The sequence below is a fragment of the Ailuropoda melanoleuca genome, chromosome 1 (genome assembly GCF_002007445.2).
Source record: "Ailuropoda melanoleuca isolate Jingjing chromosome 1, ASM200744v2, whole genome shotgun sequence".
Classification (NCBI taxonomy): Eukaryota; Metazoa; Chordata; class Mammalia; order Carnivora; family Ursidae; genus Ailuropoda; species Ailuropoda melanoleuca.
Window position 1 is genome coordinate 27,284,977 of NC_048218.1, and position 19,027 is coordinate 27,304,003.

Here is a 19,027-nt window from a genome sequence, read left to right on the forward strand (position 1 = left end):
CACCATTATTAGTGCCAAAACATTACTCTCCAAACACTCCTTCCCCTTACTCCCCACTACCTCAGGCTCCGGGACATGTAATCATCTCTTTTTGCAAAATCATTATCATCAGAATTCCAACTAATCTCAGTAACTCCATACTTGATCTCCTCCAATCCACTCCCCAGGCTGAATCTTATAATGCAAATCTGACTTGCCAGTTGAAAATCCTTCCCTGGCTCTCAAGTAATGTATCTAAAAGAAATTCAAACATTTACACTGATTTTTAATTATCTGCTTCTACCAAGTTCTCCAGCTTTATCTTTCATCACTATACCACTCCTACCTCATTACCCTATCTTCAGTGATAGGAGACGGCTTTTAATTTTTACAGTGTGCTTTGCTCTCATACCTTTTGAACGGGTCCACACCCCACCTCCACCCTCCATATTTAAGACCACTCCTTTTACTAAAACTCTTCCTCAGCTTTTCTTTAGCTCAGGTATTAACTTTTTCTGAAAGAACACCCAGGATATCCTCACTATGAATCAAATTCCCTGATGTATGCTCCCATATAATTCTGGGAATTCTTCTACTGCAAAATGTATCACTCTCACGAAATTGTCTGTTTACACATTCTCTTATTAATTTGATTGCTCTCCAGGGCAAAAATTGTAGCCTCAGCACTGAGTAGAGAATCAACATATAGTAAATGAGTAATAACCTAAAATATGCAATGGAGAAACAGCTTGTTTATTTGCTTTTTTTAAATTGTATATAACAGCATTAGAATAATCTAGCATTTATTATCAATGTATTAAAATTATAAAATAAAATGCATAGCTGTATAAATGTACTTATGTGTGTATATGCACACACATATATATATAAAATGGTGTTTCTCCCAGTCAGATGGAGGCCCCTAAATGTGGGGCAAACCCCATCAGGAAGAAGATGGCAACAAGGGCAGTAAAAGAATTCACCTCAGGCAGAGCAAAAGAGAAGTTCATTGAATATACCACAAGTAAGCAGCAGGCAGGACAGCAAAGGTGAGACTGTCTGCAGAGAGGCAGCGTGGGGGGACTGCATTTAAAGGGGGAAGGTGAGGAGGTATGAGAACTGATAGAATTTTTCCTTTTTTGGTAACTATGCCTGGTTGTAAGTAGCCCATTGATCAGTGAGGGTTTATGGATATTTTGAGGTGGGTCTCCTAATGGGCCTGTTTGTATTCATCCAGGGGTGTGGGGTCACTGTGGGTCCTTTTGCCTTGATCAAGTTTCCATTGTTCAAGCCTGGTCCCTAAAAGTGGCCTCTACATATATTGTATACTGTATGTATGTACATCACAAGAAAAACCCACATGGAAATGGAAAAAAATATTAATAGTGGTTCTCTAGGATATGGGATTAGAGATACTTTCTTTTAAAAATTTTTCATTATTTTCTATGTGAACATGTATTATTTTTACAATAAAAATACTTTTTAAAAGATAAACTTGTGTATTTTTTTCTCATTGATTCTATTTGCCAAACAGTCTATAAGCCAAACAGCACAGAATTCATTCTCTAATGTTTTTCCTCTGTTTTCTTGTCCTGAATTAGGCACAGAAGCCACTGACTGGCTGGGCACTGCCAGGGAGCTGCAGACATTGACAGAGGTTCTAGAGGTAATTATGGCTCACAGGGTTTCATCTCTTTCCCCCCTCTGCACTTTGTAGTCTCTTAAGATGATACTAAAATAAAATTGATTTGTGATGGAATCAAACATGAAAGGAGCGAGTAGTTTGAATTTTTGATGTTTTGAATCATTATGATCACCATTTATACAATGTAATTAACTGCTTTCCTGTGACTTTGTGAGGGGGAACCAAAAGGGGGGGAAAAGGAAAAAGTTAAATGACATCTTTATTTCATAATCTAGCCCTAAATATGAAAAATTAATTAATTAATCTGACTAAAAAGACAATGTTAAAACTCAAGTGTGTATTTGAGAATAAACATTGCACTTTGTTTAAACACTGTTTACTCAAAAAATTGTAATGGCTTCTTCAGAGCAACAAAGGTTGATTGGGGAAAATATCCCACATTAAAGAAGTTAAAAATTAGGCTGTGGATACCATAAGGTTCAAGTTCTATTTTAAAGTAGGATGCATTCTTAGTTTGTAGACTATTTTCCTGATTATGTTATTAATCTGACTGAAGCATATGGGCATTTGGTCTGAATGTTATAAACTGTGTTGTATTTCCATTGAAAAGTCTTTCATGTTCACAAAATTTAGAAAGCATTATAAAACTGTTCACTTTTCTTTTATAAAACCATGATTCCCAAACAATTTTAGATGAGGGATGGAACAATAGAAACAAAGCAAAGGAGTGCCGAGAACCACACATCTCTGTTTTAATCATCTTAAGCCATTGCCTAGTTGTCTTTAAACCCCTCTCTTAAGATTTCCTAGTTCAGAAATGTGGTTAAATTCAGGTATCTCTCAAGAGTCTGGAGCAAATCCAGCCTGAGCAGGGACACAGCATCTGCACAAAGCCAACAGATTTGGGGAATCAAGAAAAATTTTAAAGGGGAAAATAAGAAACAAAGGAACACAACACAGAGTACTAACCACTATACGAGCAAAGGAAACAGTCAACAAAACTAAGAGGCAACCCATGGAATGGGAGAAGATATTTGCAAATGACACTACAGATAAAGGGCTGTTATTCCAAACCTATAAAGAGCTTCTCAAACTCAACACCCAAAAAATAAATAATCAAGTCAAAAAATGGACAGAAGATATGAATAGACACTTCTCCAAAGAAGACATACGAATGGCTAACAGACACATGAAAAAATGTTCAACATCATTAGCCATCAGGGAAATTCAAATCAAAACCACACTGAGATACCACCTTACACGAGTTAGAATGGCAAAATTAACAAGGCAGGGAACAACAAATGTTGGAGAGGATGTGGAGAAAGGGGATCCCTCCTACATTGTTGGTGGGAATGAAAGTTGGTACAGCCACTTTGGAAAACAGTATGGAGGTTCCTCAAAAAGTTAAAAATAGAGTTACCCTATGACCCAGCAATTGCATTACTGGGTATTTACCCCAAAGATGTAGAGGTAGTGAAAAGAAGGGGCACATGCACCCCAATGTTCATAGCAGCATTGTCCACAATAGCCAAACTGTGGAAGGAGCTGAGGTGCCCTTCAACAGACAAATGGATAAAGAAGATGTTGTTCATATATACCATGGAATACTACTCAGCCATCAGAAAGGATGAATACCCACATTTGCATCAACATGGATGGAACTGGAGGGGATTATGCTAAGTAAAATAAGTCAAGCAGAGAAAGACAATTATCATATGGTTTCATTCATATGTGGAACATAAGGAATAGCATGGAGGGCATTAGGAGAAGGAAGGGAAAAATGAAGGGGGGGAATTAGAGGAGGAGATGAACCATGAGAGACTATGGACTCTGGGAAACAAACTGAGGGTAGGGGGATGGGTTGGCCCAGTGATGGGTATTAAGGAGGGCACATATTGCAATGAGCACTGGGTATTATGTGCAAATAATGAATCATGGAACACTACACCAAAAACTAATGAAGTACTGTATGGTGACTAATATAACATAATAAAAAAAAGAAACAAAGGCACAAACTGGAGCCTGAAAAAAGAGGAACTTGAAACAGAAATAAAAAAACAATGGGCCTTGCCTTCTGATATTTATATGAGTTTTTTATTTGAGTATATAGACTCTGGTTTATTTGCATGAGGATAAAACTCAGGTCTTTTTTTTTTTTTTTAAGATTTTATTTATTTATTTGACAGAGAGAGACAGCCAGTGAGAGAGGGAACACAAGCAGGGGAGTGGGAGAGGAAGAAGCAGGCTTCCAGTGGAGGAGCCTGATGTGGGGCTCGATCCCAGGACTCCAGGATCACGTCCTGAGCCACAGATGCTTAATGACTGCGCCACCCAGGCGCCCCAAAACTCAGGTCTTTTAAAGTATCCTATGGTCTCCCTGCCTCCTCATTTCTAACTGCCCTCTCTCATCCCACCTCCTAAGCATTCCCAACCTCATCCCAAATTAGGATATGTATTCTCTATGCTCTCCCTATTACCACATCCTATCAGGTACTTGAACTTAAATGTAAACTGGAGGATGATGTTTTAAAATCCAAGGATACCTGTGGGTGGGATGACTAGAGCAATAAACCTCTATATTTGACCACTTTCCACATCTCTCACCCTAAATGTACTTTGCGCTTTTGGCGTAGGAGAGAGGTCAGGGAACTTCTAGAATTTTGAATAATAAATGCATTCATATGTAGAGGATTGGTTCCCTTCAAACAAACATGAGTCTACACATAAGCATATTTATTAGGTATTATGATATTAAGGCCACATATATGAAGGTAACACAGTGTAAAACAAAGTATTTCCCCTCCCCCCCCACTCNCCCCCCCCACTCCTCTCCCCCCTCCTCCCCAATAATCAAACTGCCATGGTGTCTCATCTCACCTGCGGGTGAGAAAATTTTCCTAAGAAGGCTCCTTTTAAAATATAGTTAACTCATAATTCACTTGTGAGCTGCCTAGACTGGTTCTTTAGGATAGCTATGAGATAAGAAGACTCATTAGGGAATGAAACGTAAGAATAAAATCTGTCCAAGGTCTTGAGGTTAGAGGCTGTGGAGCCAAGTGAGTATAGTGCAAGAAAGCTGTGTGAAGAGTCATTAGCCTGGGGTACCAGTTCCAACTCTGTTGCTTGCCACAAATAACAAAGGACAGATTATTTGAGTTATTCTGTTTGTTTTTTCAACAAGTCTAAAATTATCTGATCAATACCTCATCATGATGCCCTGAAGCTAAATGAGGTAACTTACTTGAGAGTTTTATGAAAATTGCTGGATACCATACAAATAAAGAGTATCAATAGTGTTCTTGCAGAAATGTAATAATTTAGAGATTGGTTTGGTTCATGTATATTGGACAGAATGGGATTTATCTAAGCAATTCAGTTTCTTTTAAAACTTTAGTTGATACATTGTATATGTTCAGAAAAGTGCACGGATCATGTACAACTTGAGGAATTAGTAAGAAGTAAACACACCCATGAAATCCCCATTCAGGTCAAGACATAAAACACTGACACCACCTGAAGTCTCACTTTGTACTCATTCCAATTATCCACGCCTCTCCTTCCCCCCCAAGGTAACCACTGTCCTGATGCCTTATGCCATAGATTAATTTTGCCTCCTTTTTTTTTTTTAAAAGATTTTATTTATTTATTCGACAGAGATAGAGACAGCCAGCGAGAGAGGGAACACAAGCAGGGGGAGTGGGAGAGGAAGAAGCAGGCTCATAGCGGAGGAGCCTGATGTGGGGCTCGATCCCATTACGCCGGGATCACGCCCTGAGCCGAAGGCAGACGCTTAACCGCTGTGTCACCCAGGCGCCCCTTGCCTCCTTTTAAGCTTTCTCTAAATGGAATCATTCAATATATATTCTTCTCTATTTGATTTTTTTGTTCACTGTAACTTTTGTGAGATTGATCTTGTTGTATGTAGCAGCTGTTAGCAACTTTCATTGGCATATAGTAGTTATATGCTAAATATACTAATATATGAGTATTTACAATATATTTATACATTTTTCTGATGATGAACATTCGGTTGTTTCCAGTCTGGGAAGACTGAAAATAATACTGATACGTGCATTCTCTTAAATGTCTTTTGGTGTACTCGTAAATGTATTTCTATCGGATAGACATCTAGAAGTGAATTTTCCAGATCATGGGTTTTAGTTGATAATGTCAGTTTCCCCAACAGTTCTACCAGTTTTTATTCCTACCATTTGGTAAAGGGTTCTAGTTGCCTTGCATCTGGCCAATACTTAATAATACAAATCTTTTTCATTTTAGCCATTCTGCTGAATGTGTAATGGAATTCATTTTTATTTCCATCTTCCTGAACCACATCAGTTTTTTCTGTCTTGCCAGAAGAAGTACTCTAGTTTTCTGGTGGAACTGTACCTTGTAATCATAAAGAATCAATCTATCTGTATGGGGACAACCTGTTTTTTACTTTGGTTCAGGAATTTTAGCAGGTATGGTTTAGGCCTGACTGTGTACAACTGTTGTCACATTCGGTATTCAGTAGATTTTCCACTGGAATGTTGTCTCTACAAGTTTTTAGAAAAGTAGATTTGAAAAAAAAAATGAGAAAAACGGGCAAGTATTTCAAGAATCTATAATAAGAAGAAAAAAGACATAGAGGTTCTCCCTCAAGATGTCTTATCAAACACTCTTGAGTTTAGCTTCTCTGCTTCTTCAAATCCCTTTTCCAATGACACAAGAAATAAAATAATAAAAGTAAATCTATAACACCATTTGAAAGCTAGGTGGTATGCAAACCAGAACCGTGAAGAATTCCTGGAAGATATTATAAAGCAAGTGGGAAAAGACTGACAAGAAACCTAACAAAGATGGGGAACTATAAATCCATACAGTGAAAGAGGAACTCAAAACAGGTGACTTTTTTAGGCACCAAACCACATAAAAAACAAAAGTAGGGTCTGGGAGATGGTGCTGGCCATAGGGCGCTATCCAGGTAATTAATTGAAAAACTATAAAATAGCTGTGCCAGGAATCCTCTCCACCCCCAAATTACTGAATCTTACATTTCCCCCCAAATACATGGATGTAAAATGAGAATATAGAATGCCCAGACTGAACTTCTGAGCTGAAAATTTGAGCAATACCTTGGAGAACAAGCTACACTCATCATAAAGTCACCTACCTATGCAATTCCTCAATCAAATATAGGAAAACCAGCAGAAAGAGTAATCTTTCTAAGTCCAGTTTTTTAAAAGTAAGGCCTTTTGAGAACTTAAGACTTGTAGAGAAAAATAATTAAAGGATTGCAACTCCTATGAGTTCCTTCTTTGGTGGTAGAACCTGTCCCTATGCCTAGGGTGACAACGTGATTTCCTGTCCAAACCAGACACTTCTGAGCATGACCAGGGCACTGTTTAGAATTTTGCTTAGAAAAAAGTCTTACATCAAAGCTGTTTAAAGGGATCATGGATATGTAGTCATGCCTATCTATGCCACTCCTCCACAGAAATGGAGAGAAATGGTGCAATCGTATTCCCTCAAGTTTGATGACTGGGTCAACTATGCTTATTTGCTGCTCAACCAGTTATTATGAAGAGTCTGACCAAAAAAAAAAAAAAAAAAAGGAAAAAAAAAAAAGAAAAGGAAAGAGACAAATTTTTGTGATAATCAGAAAGAACTGAACATAGATTTGGGCATTATGTTATGTTAAATATTTAGTGGTAATTGGGTTGGGTATGATAGTTTACTTGAGAACAATTAGACTTCAAGACTTCCTCTTCCATGCTACTTAGCCAAAGATCTGTGTCAGTTACACCTGTGTAGAATAGATTTTATTGGAGTGTAATTCAGAGCATCCCAGGATTGGGAGATACCAGTACCAAGCATCTGAAATAAGATACTCCATACTAAAAACAGAGAATCTAAATAAAAGTTTATACATTTATACTGTTCTTTATGTCTAGTTCTCTATGTCTCCCTGCTCTGAGGATGCTGGCAATCAGGCTTATCCCATCCAAACAGGAAAAGGTTTTTATCTGGAGAATCTGAGCCATCACAAGAAAAAAGATCCAAATATATTGAGATCCCCAGTGATACAGCCTCATAAGAACACCTTACAATTAAACCTACAATCAACAAGTCACAAACACACATACGCACACACACATATATATATAAACATTCCAATCAGTTTTCTAGTTCCCAACTTTCATATGTAAGCATACATCCCCAAATCGCCAGACATCTGCAAATCCCTACCATGAAAGACAAGCACAAAGAAGCCAGTATTGGAAAGCAACCTGCAGGAAACAAGTTATACAGGGAGAGAGGAAAAAAGATCGTTGATATTTTCAAAGAAGAAAGAGGAGCTATTTCATCCATGAAATAAGGAGTGTCAACGCTAAAGAAGAAATAATCAGAGAACAAGAAAGAGACCTTTAAAAATTTTAAATATTAAAGTAAAAATTAAAAATTAATAAAAATGTTAAAGGACGATATTTTAAAAACTAGATATAAAATTTAAAAAGATAAGAAAATTATAGGACCAGAATAGGGGTTATAATACCCACCAAATAAGAGATACCAAAAACCTAATAAAGAAAAGAAAAGAACTGAACTTAAAAAAATTTTTCAATAAAATTTTCTGAGTTGAAAGATCTAAGATTGCACTTAAAGGGACCCACTGAGTGGCCAACACAATAGATGAATACATATACACATTACATATCACCATGAACTTTCAGAATACTGAAAAAAAAATCAAAAGAATTCCAGAAGGAAAAAAGATGGCCTAAAAATTGGAATAAAAATGCTTTATAACCTTTGCCATAGCAGCACTAGATACAAGAAAACAAAAGAACAATGCCTTTAAAATTGTGAGAAAATTATTTCCAAACTAAATTTGCAAATCTAACCAAATTATCAATAAAAGGAAGTAAAATAAAGACATTTTTAGACATACAAGTTATTTAACAATTTATTTCTAATTTACCCTTTCTCAGGAAAAAAACAAAACAAAACTGTAAAACTGATATGTAGAAAACCAGTACCATTTGGAGCTGGCCAAAATGGTGAAAGGAATACTGTTAAGAAGGTGAAACTGGCATATCCTATATATAAGCATATAAAATAACAAAAGTATAATATGAATTTCAGGAAATTTTTAAAAAACTTTAAAAAAGTAATCTCATATGCCATAGACATCACAAACATCCCATTCTCCTTCCTTTCTTGAGAATTCCACATCCCAACATCCTTGCGATTAGACAAGGCCATGTGACTAGTCTGGGCCAACAAAATGTGAGTAGGAGTGGCATTTCTGACCTGCAGCGGTGAAACCCCCCTGGATTTTCCACTCCATTCTCTCTCTTTTGCCTTAGAGATTGTTATTGAGCTGGTATAGCTGCAAGATCAGTACATTCTGGACTCCAGGGTCAATGAATTAAGGGAAAACTGCCCAGGGGAGTCACTTGATCCTGGAGTGGACTTTGTATGAACAAAAGCCACTGAGGTTCTGGCGTCGTTCATTATCGTGATGTAGGGTAGCTTATTCTGGCTAACACAATATTTTACATAGTTCTATTTTAAAGAACATTTACATGTTCACAATAACAGAAACAGTAATTATTGTTTTACTCAAAATTATGACATAACTATACGGCAGGCATAAGAAATGTGTTGTGTGAGAATGCTGTGTGGGGTGAGGGAGCTAGGCATGTATGTTGGGGTGATAGAGATGGTGGGTGTCAACGAGAACAAAATCCTCTTCCACGGTGGAAGGTCAATTAAGAGTGCCTAAAATTCAAAGAAATAGTGATAGATGTGTGTCTTGGCATCAGCTTTGGACCTTACTTCTTATTTTGCCACAATGGAAAAACCCCTCTTGACATGCACACTAAAGGCAGATCAATTGAGAACATATACCGGGCTTTCCTTTCATAAGTGCGACTACAGAAGTTCAGGTTTTTAACAATGGTCAAACATCTTATTGGTAATTAAGGTTGACTGGTTTTCCTGATTCGCAGTGGTGGAAGAGGTGAAGAAGTGGTGGAGGACATCCCCAGAAGCCAGGTATGTGTTCCCTTATTAAACTCCCAGCCACATTTTATTCAAGCAGGGGTACTCAACTGAGTTGAACTGAGAAAATAAACTCCTGTCCTTAATTTAGAGTTGAACTCCTGTCCTCAGTTTAGTATGGTCTGTTTGTTGTTGTTGTTATTGTTGCTTTGAAATAAGACAGTGTGTTCCTAGGAGTTGGGACGTGTCTATCTTCCCCACGATGCTAACTGAATAACAAAAGCCAGTGTGCAACATGAGAAGAGGAAACAGATGTAGAGGGAGATAACGTCCTGGGACCTTATAAAATCTCAGTTCCCAGCCCTGGGAGCACCTCTTGTATGTGGAAACTAACTCCATTCCTTTTCATACTTGGAGCCAGAGAGTTCTGACTATCAAAACTAATGCTTATCAACTCAGACCTAAAAAGGGCAGCTTAATTCTCTCCTTTGCATCTAAAAATACACATTCCTTAGGTTGTTAGAGGGGAAGAGCTCATGCAGAGTCTCTCCTTTGCCTAGACAGCTCTGACAGCTATGTATGCCTTAGAATTGGCCTCTAGTCCTGCTTTAAAGGGCACAGAAAATTTTGTCTAGGGAACAGGGTGGCACTAACAGAAGAATTAGAATCTTGAAGTGGATGATTTCACCATCACTCTCACTGTGGGCCACATACAACACAAAGTTTTATAGGATACAGAAAACAACAACCACAACCACCACCAAACCCACCCCCTGTAGCACTTACATCTTTTAGTAGAGGAGACTAGCCTTAATTTTACCTGTTTCCCCACCTCTAGAAACTGCTGGAGTCCTTTTGCTGATAGTGTCAGCTTGAGTTTATAGCATCCCACTCTCCTGGAAGACAGGAGAGTCCAACGCATTATACTATTGAGAGGACATAAGCTAATGAAGAAAAATGATTAATCGATATTTGTGAGCAACACACTGAAGCAAAGAGAGAGTCTGCATTAGCTCCAGAGCATAAACCATTTTGTAGAGAGAGCACTTCTGAATCCACTTCGTCATTCTTGATTTAGCAAATGGGAGCTTTTCTTCTTTCTCAGCTAACAGCCAGAATAATTAACACAGAGTTTACATGAACTGGGAAAGTGCTGTGTTGAGGGAAAAAAAGAGAAATTGTACAAATCCTGTGGCCCAGCAGTTTGCTGCAAGAAATAGAACTGTGAACATCAGTTTGATTGGAAATGCAACCGTGTAGAGCAAAGGTGACGGAAACTCAGAAATCAGATCAACATTTTCCATAGTCACACCGTATGCAAGGTTCTCAGAGCATCTTCTCAGGAGAAAGAAGGAGAATAGAGCCAGCTTTATGTTAAAAATCTCAGATGAGAGAAATTAGTGATTTAATTTAACATTAAGGGGTACATCAAAATGAAAAAAAACATTTAAAGTGTTTCATTTGACACCGTCCATCTAAATTCATACCAAAGCTAAGTATTTTAAGCCTGCTATATTGAAAGAGACCCGTAAGGTCACATAGTTCCTCATTCTTGCTTTAAATGGCAGAAGAAGAGGACACTCAAGAGGTTAAGCGCAGGTCCGATTTAAGCAGCTAGTGAAGAGCAGAAGAGAATACCAAAGCTAGTCCTCCTGGCTGCTAATTAGTGCTCCTTCCACCACATTGTGCTTCGGGTGAAGTCTGGAAGAGTCCCAGTGTGATAATGGGAATAATGTCAGGCATGAGAAGACTGGTGGTCTCTGAGGAATATCAGGCCCCCCACTTGTTAGAAGGCAATTTTTCTTTTCCAAAGAGGGAATGACAGCCTTCTTTTTGAAAGCTATTCAAAGGGACAAATGTGTGAACTTTGAGCAAACTGCATAAGCGTAAAAGGAAATGGCACAGGTAAAATCAGGTGATTTCAAGTACAAATTCTATACCCTTGAGTCTAAATATCTTGATGATCCTTAAAAAAAAAAAAAATCAGGCTTGTTGTCACCACAATTGAACTGCAGCTCCATTACTGAATCAATACTCCTGCTAGCAAATATCCCTTATGAAGTAGTCTTGCTACACAAATTAGAACAGTTTTGGGAGGGGGGAGTGGCGATGCTGGGAAACTTGGGAAAAATAATGACTTCAAAACAGAATTTATGTAATAGACAGAACTGGGGCTGGGTGAGTGGGGGTGTGGCTGAAGGGGGTGTGAATGACTTACATTTTGATGAATTTTTTAATAAAAGCAGGATATAGGTATTTCGGTTTCAAGTCAGAGAATAAAATGATCAAATGGATATTTTCTCCAAATAAATACTGTTAGGCTACATTTTCATGGTCAGCGGTGCTCCATTTGTAGGTGTCCCTTGCTTCAAAAACCAATTTGGCTTATCTGTTTTCTCCCCCTTACATATATCTCAAAAGCTGTAATGCATTCAGGGAAATAGATGACCCAGTCACAAATGCTCACTTCTCCAGGGACCTGCCTTTAAACTGACCTTGAGCTACACAAACCAAAAAGACATCTATGTACCTCAGGACAGTATTAAATCAGGGGGAAAAATTACGTAAAAAGGAAGGCAGGATAGGCAGAGTTGGCCAAAGGAAATAAATACTCAGTAGAACAGCCAAACCATAGATAAGAATGCAGAACCCTCATTAAGTTGCTGATTCGTTAGGGGGTATAAGTGGTTACGGGAAATGTCTGTTTAGATTAATGCCACACAATCCTTGGTCTTTTACAAGAAATTTTAAAATGTGAACTTGTCGAACTATTTACATGGGTTTTTATTTCTGTCCTTTTCATGTGGAAGATTTTGTTGGTGTTGGGGGCAGAAAGAGGAGCCTGGGGTTCAGTCAAGTAGTATATGTGTCAAGGACAATTTGATTGTTTACTAATGAATTTTGATGTACTTTTCTAAGTCCTTGGTCTCTGGAGAGGAAACGCACACAACTGTGTGGTGATATTAGCGGGATTAGGGGCTACTAGTGAATAAACTGAAACCAAGTTCTGTACGACTTGTGACATAAATAAAAACCATCGCTATCGTAGGAGGGAAATTCCCCCAGTTCATGCTCATTGGCCTGTGTGGGGTGTGCCAGTTTTTAAATCTCCAACTGCCATCTATTGATGAGGGCCATTTTAAGAAGTACCAAAAGGTTAAAAAAAAAAAAAAAAGAGGTAAAGGAAAAGCAAAATTAAGGTCTAATTTTGCTATGAAAATCTGAAATAAACACAAAACCAGAATTTTTGAAAGATATAGCAGGATATAAAAATTATAGCTTATTTATCTAGTACTTTCTAGGTGCTATGGATAGTGTGGCAGGTTAAAGATGACTACAAATTCTTTGATATTTCTCCAATGGAAAGGTGGGGTCTATAACTTCTTCCTGAATCGGGGTTGGTTCTGTGGTGACTTATACCAGTTGAATATGGCAAAAGTATCTCTGTGTTAAGTTTCTGGACCCAGACCCTAAAAAACCTTCAGCTGCTATTTCCTCTTTCTTAGAACACTCTCTCTGGAAGCCCTGAGCCTCTAAACAAGAAATATTTATTCTGAGAAATCCTACTTGAACAGGTCACATGAAGCAGCTCTGGTCTGCTGTTCTACCCTTCCAGTCATTCCTACCACAAGCAAGACTTGTGAGTGAAGCCACTTGGAACTTCTCCACCTTCCCTCTTCCCTGTTTAGCTCATCTATGAGCTAAAAACCACCAAGTGACTTCAGTTGATAAAGCAGAAGAATAAGATAGAGAAACTGCTCTGCTGAGATCTGTCTTTCTGACCCACAAAATTGTGAGATATCATAAAATGGTTGTTTTTCAAAGCCACTAAGGACCCCCCGGTATCAGAAAATGTAATATGCATGCTCTTTACATTTATTAACCTATTTAATCCTCATAACAGCCTAATCATGTAGGTAATACTATTTGCCCCATTTTAGAAATAAGCCTGAAGAAACTGAAGCTTAATGAGATTAAGTAACTTGCCCACAATCACATTGCTAGTAAAAGGGCAGAACAAGAATTCAAGCTCGGGCAGGCTGATGCCAGAATCTCTACTTTCAGACATGGTATTTGCTCCATTTATCCTGAAAAAATTAAATAAAATTACCAATCAACAAATATTCACGAAATGCTTTGAAATATTGTCAAACCTCTGGAAGGTGTAATGTAGCAGATGTAGGACCAGCGATATTACTGTAGCAAGCCAAGCTAATAAAAGACACGTTCTCTGGTGCCCAACCCAAAATAAACTGCTTTCCTTAATCTCTCCCACTGTCCTCTCCAGTTGCTTCTATCTCATCCCCCAATTTCTTTATAGCACTTACCCCTATCTGAAGTCACCCTATTCATTTAGTTGTTGATTGCCTTTCTCCCCCTTACAAACTTTAGCTTGCTAGAGTTGGTGTGGTGTGGCTTGAACACCCTGTACCCACAGCTTTATTTTATTCAGTAAAGAGTTACTAACTAAATATTAAATAACTTCTCTCATCCTCTTTAGGTTAGGCTCTTAGCCCTAAATTACTACAGGGTAAATATGGACATGTTAGGGAAAAAGGGCCCAGAAGAATTCTCTAGTTGTGTGCATTTATACTGGGAGAGAGATGCTAACTTTCATCATATTATCAAAAGAATACTCAATTCTGGAAGTATAAAAGGAAAGTGTTTGGGGCACCTGGGTGGATCAGTCATTAAGCGACTGCCTTCAGCTCAGGGCATGATCCCGGTGTTCTGGGATGGAGCCCCACATCAGGCTCCTCCGCTGGAAGCCTGCTTCTTCTTCTCCCATTTCCCCTGCTTGTGTTCCCTCTCTCGCTGGCTGTCTCTATCTCTGTCAAATAAATAAATAAATAAATAAATCTTTAATAAATAAATAAAAGGAAGCTGTTTGTTTAAAAAAAAAATCCTTTCTCAACTTTTTTTTTCCTCTGCCATCCATCACAAAATACATTTTTCTTAAGGATCCAGTATGTGGGCTTGCACACACACACAGAGAAAAAATGGAAACAGAAGTTTCACGAAACAGCATGTCCTCTAATTTCATGCAGTATACTCTGATATTTTTCTATTTTATTTATTGCACTTCATCTTTGAAATGATGGCCCGATTTCATAACTCACTAGTGAAAAACACTGTGATAGTGACTATTGAGCCACGTTTTTTTTTTTTTTAAACTAATTCTAGCTCTTCTTACGGATGAGGTGTTAGAATCAGGAGTTTGTGTGGCATCTTGGCAGACAGTGGAGACACATCTGAGGGTAGATGTGAGCTTATGAACTCCTCAGTCATACTGTGTACCAGTTAGTTGCCCACCCCCCTCTAGTAAGGTGCACTTTCAGAAAACACATCTCCATAAGACAGGACTTTCTGAGGGTGCATATGCATACCCATTTCTGTGCCTGCGGGCTTCTTCGGGGCGGGGCAGAGTGGACGGGGTGAGGAGTATGACAGTTTAATCTGTCACAAAGGAAGTTCTCTGAGAGCATATCCTGTGGCGAATCTACAGATTACCCACAGAAATTCACACAGCATCCCGTGGGGATGCTGAATAGGGAGGCAGCGGGTAGAAGCAAAAGATCACCGCTCTCTGAATCAAAAGAAGTGGGCTGGAGTCCTAGCTCTACCACTTGCGCAAGTCACACAAACTCTTTGAGTTTCAACTCCTCATTCTTTAAAATGATAAAAATAAAGGAACTCTGTTCACCTAACAGGGTTATGGTGAAGAACAAAAGAAACAATGACTAGATAGACCTAGGGACTTTTAAAAATTTTCTTCTTAAACTAGTTCCTACTAGTTGAGAATAATTCCAAACAATCTAGTAGTTATTTGCCAATAATTCATATTCATTCAATAAATGTTTTTGTCAGACTAATAATTGTATGACCTCTTATTCTATATTTCAAGCATTTCACTCGCTGACTGCTGCTCTTTTCCTCACAGCTTGCCTACTCCATCTTCTCAAGAGAAGGACTTTAATTTCCTCAACTCCTTACTAGCAAGTAGCAGCACCTTGGGACAGTGGAAAGTAGAACTGATTAATGAGATGGAATAAAGTTAGTGGAGAAGAGAATTAATGACACAGAGGCAGCTTGGGTGTCATAGAAAATTCTGGACTCTGGAGTCAGAAAACCCATTGTTTAAACCCCAGATACTTAATTCACTACCTATTTGTTATGGGCTGAATTGTGTCCCTTCCCTCAAATTCATGTGCTGAAGTCATATGTCACTGTATTTGTAGGTAGGGTCCTTAAAGGGGTAATTAAGTTAAAATGAGGCCATTAGGGTGAACCCTGATCCAATATTACTGATGTCTATATAGGAAGAGGAGATTAGAACACAGACGTGTACAGAGGAAAGACTATATGAAGATACAGAAAGAACAAACCCATCTGCAGTCCAAGGAAAAAAAGCCTCAGAATAAACCAACCCCGTCAACACCTCAGTCTTGGACTTCTAGCCTCCAGAACTGTGAGAAAATAAATTTCTGTTGTCTAAGCCACACTGTCTGTGGTACTTTGTTATGACAACCCAAGCAGACTAATATACTATGTAGCCTTAGTTATGCTATAAGAACAAAATTTGATAAAATATTCTTTATAAATCATTATGGGCCTTTCTTGTGTCTTTATTTTATCAAGATAGAAGAAAGAGGACTTTGTTACTAGCAAAATCTGACAAAGCAATTATAGATTTTTGGAAATATGAGCTGCATCCCTGCACTAAGAAAATGAGCAGCATCTTCATACCACTTGCTTAAAATACCCTTTGCTTGCAAATCCTTCGTGGTTGTTCTGTTTGGTAAGTGTATATCTTCGACTGAATAAGAGAGAATCTGATGATTGCAAAATAATGGCAAAAGTGAATTTTATAACTTGATTTCATAAATGGGCTCACAATCTTGACCCTGGGGAAAGCAATGAAGAATTATAATAGTCGCTCTTCTTACTGGACATTAGCCTGGTAGTCCCAATGATTCTCAACTGTAAGCAAGACCTCTCTGACATGTCCTCCATCACCAAGTGCATAGAGCCAGCTTTGGGGAAGAACACCACTCCAGCAATGAAAATTCCATCCATCCATTGAGAGACTGGGAAAATACAGGTGATTTCTGCATGAAGAATTAGCATTGCACTTGACATGGAATAAAAGGCATGTGAAACTTTTTGTCTTGATTTCCTAAAATTTCCTTCCATGTTCTATAGATGAGGATGTCCCAGTTCTTTTTTTTCATAACTTATAGTAGGAGTGTACACAAGCAGTGAAATGCATACATCCTTACACACACACACACACACACACACACACACACACACAAATTCTGTTTATCCATGGGCTTGGAGATTTTTAAAAATAATCTTTAACTTTCTTTTCAGGATTGTCCAAATATTCTAAATTATATTAAATTTATAACCCAAAAAGAGAAACATTAAACTGGTATGCAAGTATACTTTAGAATGGTATTACTTGTGATTTAGTAAGAGATCCAGGGAATCATCATGAATAAACATATGAATAAAGAAATGAGTTACCATTGATAACTTGAGAATAAAAGCTAATTAAAAAAAATGACTCTGCTCTCTTTTGTTTGATGAATAAATTGGGCCATTCAGAAACCACAGGGAGACCTCTCCTTCTAGGGCTCCCTGCTCTGCAGTGACTAGGCCAGGGCATTTTCGCCTGCTGTTATCCTGTTAGGGTTCTTTCACTGATCATTCTGATAGTATGATTGCACACAAACCTTAGAGGTCATGTAACAGCTTCCCTTTGCATACATCTATGTCTTTAAATCTTCTCTTGTTACGGCAGGGAATTGCCATTCAATTCTTTGAAAGAGAAACTTTACTGCGAATTATATCTTATGATGCCAGGGATTTCTTTTCACACTCTAGATTGTGAAAATGTGACAAGAGGAGGCAGGTGATAGAATGGTAAATGATCAGTCATTCCCTTTTAGGAAACACAAAAGTTAGAACCACATGTACAAGGTCTTATAATGGCCTCTCATGCTTATATCTCTTAAGCATCAATGAATTTAAAGCCATAGCACAAGACAAAACAACCACAAAAATATATTATACATACCCTTGATTGATGAAGACAAATAAGGTATGTATAAAACCATACATCCATATGCATACACGTTCCACAGCTGCATCAATTATGGATTTAATAGCACTGGTTTAAAAACAAAAAACAAAAAACAGGGGCGCCTGGGTGGCACAGCGGTTAAGCGTTTGCTTTCGGCTCAGGGCGTGATCCCGGCGTTGTGGGATCGAGCCCCACATCAGGCTCCTCTGCTAGGAGCCTGCTTCTTCCTCTCCCACTCCCCCTGCTTCTGTTCCCTCTCTCGCTGGCTGTCTCTATCTCTGTCAAATAAATAAATAAATAAAATCTTAAAAAACAAAACAAAAGAAAAAACCATGGCTTTTGGAATCAGGCACATACCTGGATTAAAATTTTGGCTCATCACTTGCTACTGTGTAATCTCATGCAAATTATTCATTTCATTCAAGAATTATTTATTTAGTGATTCTCATGAGCCAGGCACTGTGGTAAGTGCAGGAGATATTAACTATGACTATAATAGACATGGTCTTTGCTAGTATGGAGCTTAGTCTAGCGAGGAGACAGTCATTTACAAAAACAATCACATTTGCAAATATCTTCTTCCATTCCATAGACTCCCTTTTAGTTTTGTTGACTGTTTGCTTGCTGTGCAAAAGCTTTTTATCCTGATGAAGTCCCAACAGTTCATTTTTGCTTTTGCTTCCCTTGCCTTTGGAGACGCGTCTAGCAAGAAGTTGTTGTGGCTGAGGTCAAAGAGTTGCTGCCTGTGCTCTCCTCTAGGATTTTGATGGATTCCTGTCTCACAGATGACTTATCATATAAAGGGCTAGTATCCAAATCTAAAAAGAACTTATCAAACTCAATACCCAAAAAACAAAAAACCCGATCAAGAAATGGGCAGGGGGAGCCTGGGTGGCACAGCAGTAAAGCGTCTGCCTTCGGCTCAGGGCGTGATCCCGGCGTTATGGGATCAAGCCCCACATCAGGCTCCTCTGCTATGAGCCTGCTTCTTCCTCTCCCACTCCCCCTGCTTGTGTTTCCTCTCTCGCTGGCTGTCTCTGTCAAATAAATAAATAAAATCTTTAAAAAAAAAAAAAGAAATGGGCAGAAGACATGAACAGACACTTCTCCAAAGAAGACATACAAATAGCTAATAGACACATGAAAAAATGTTCAACATCACTTGGCATCAGGGAAATACAAATCAAGACCACAGTGAGATACCACCTCACACCTGTAAGAATGGCTAAAATTAACAACTCAGGAAACAACAGATGTTGGTGAGGATGTGGAGAAAGGTAAACCCTCTTACACTGTTGGTGGGAATATAAACAGGTACATCCACT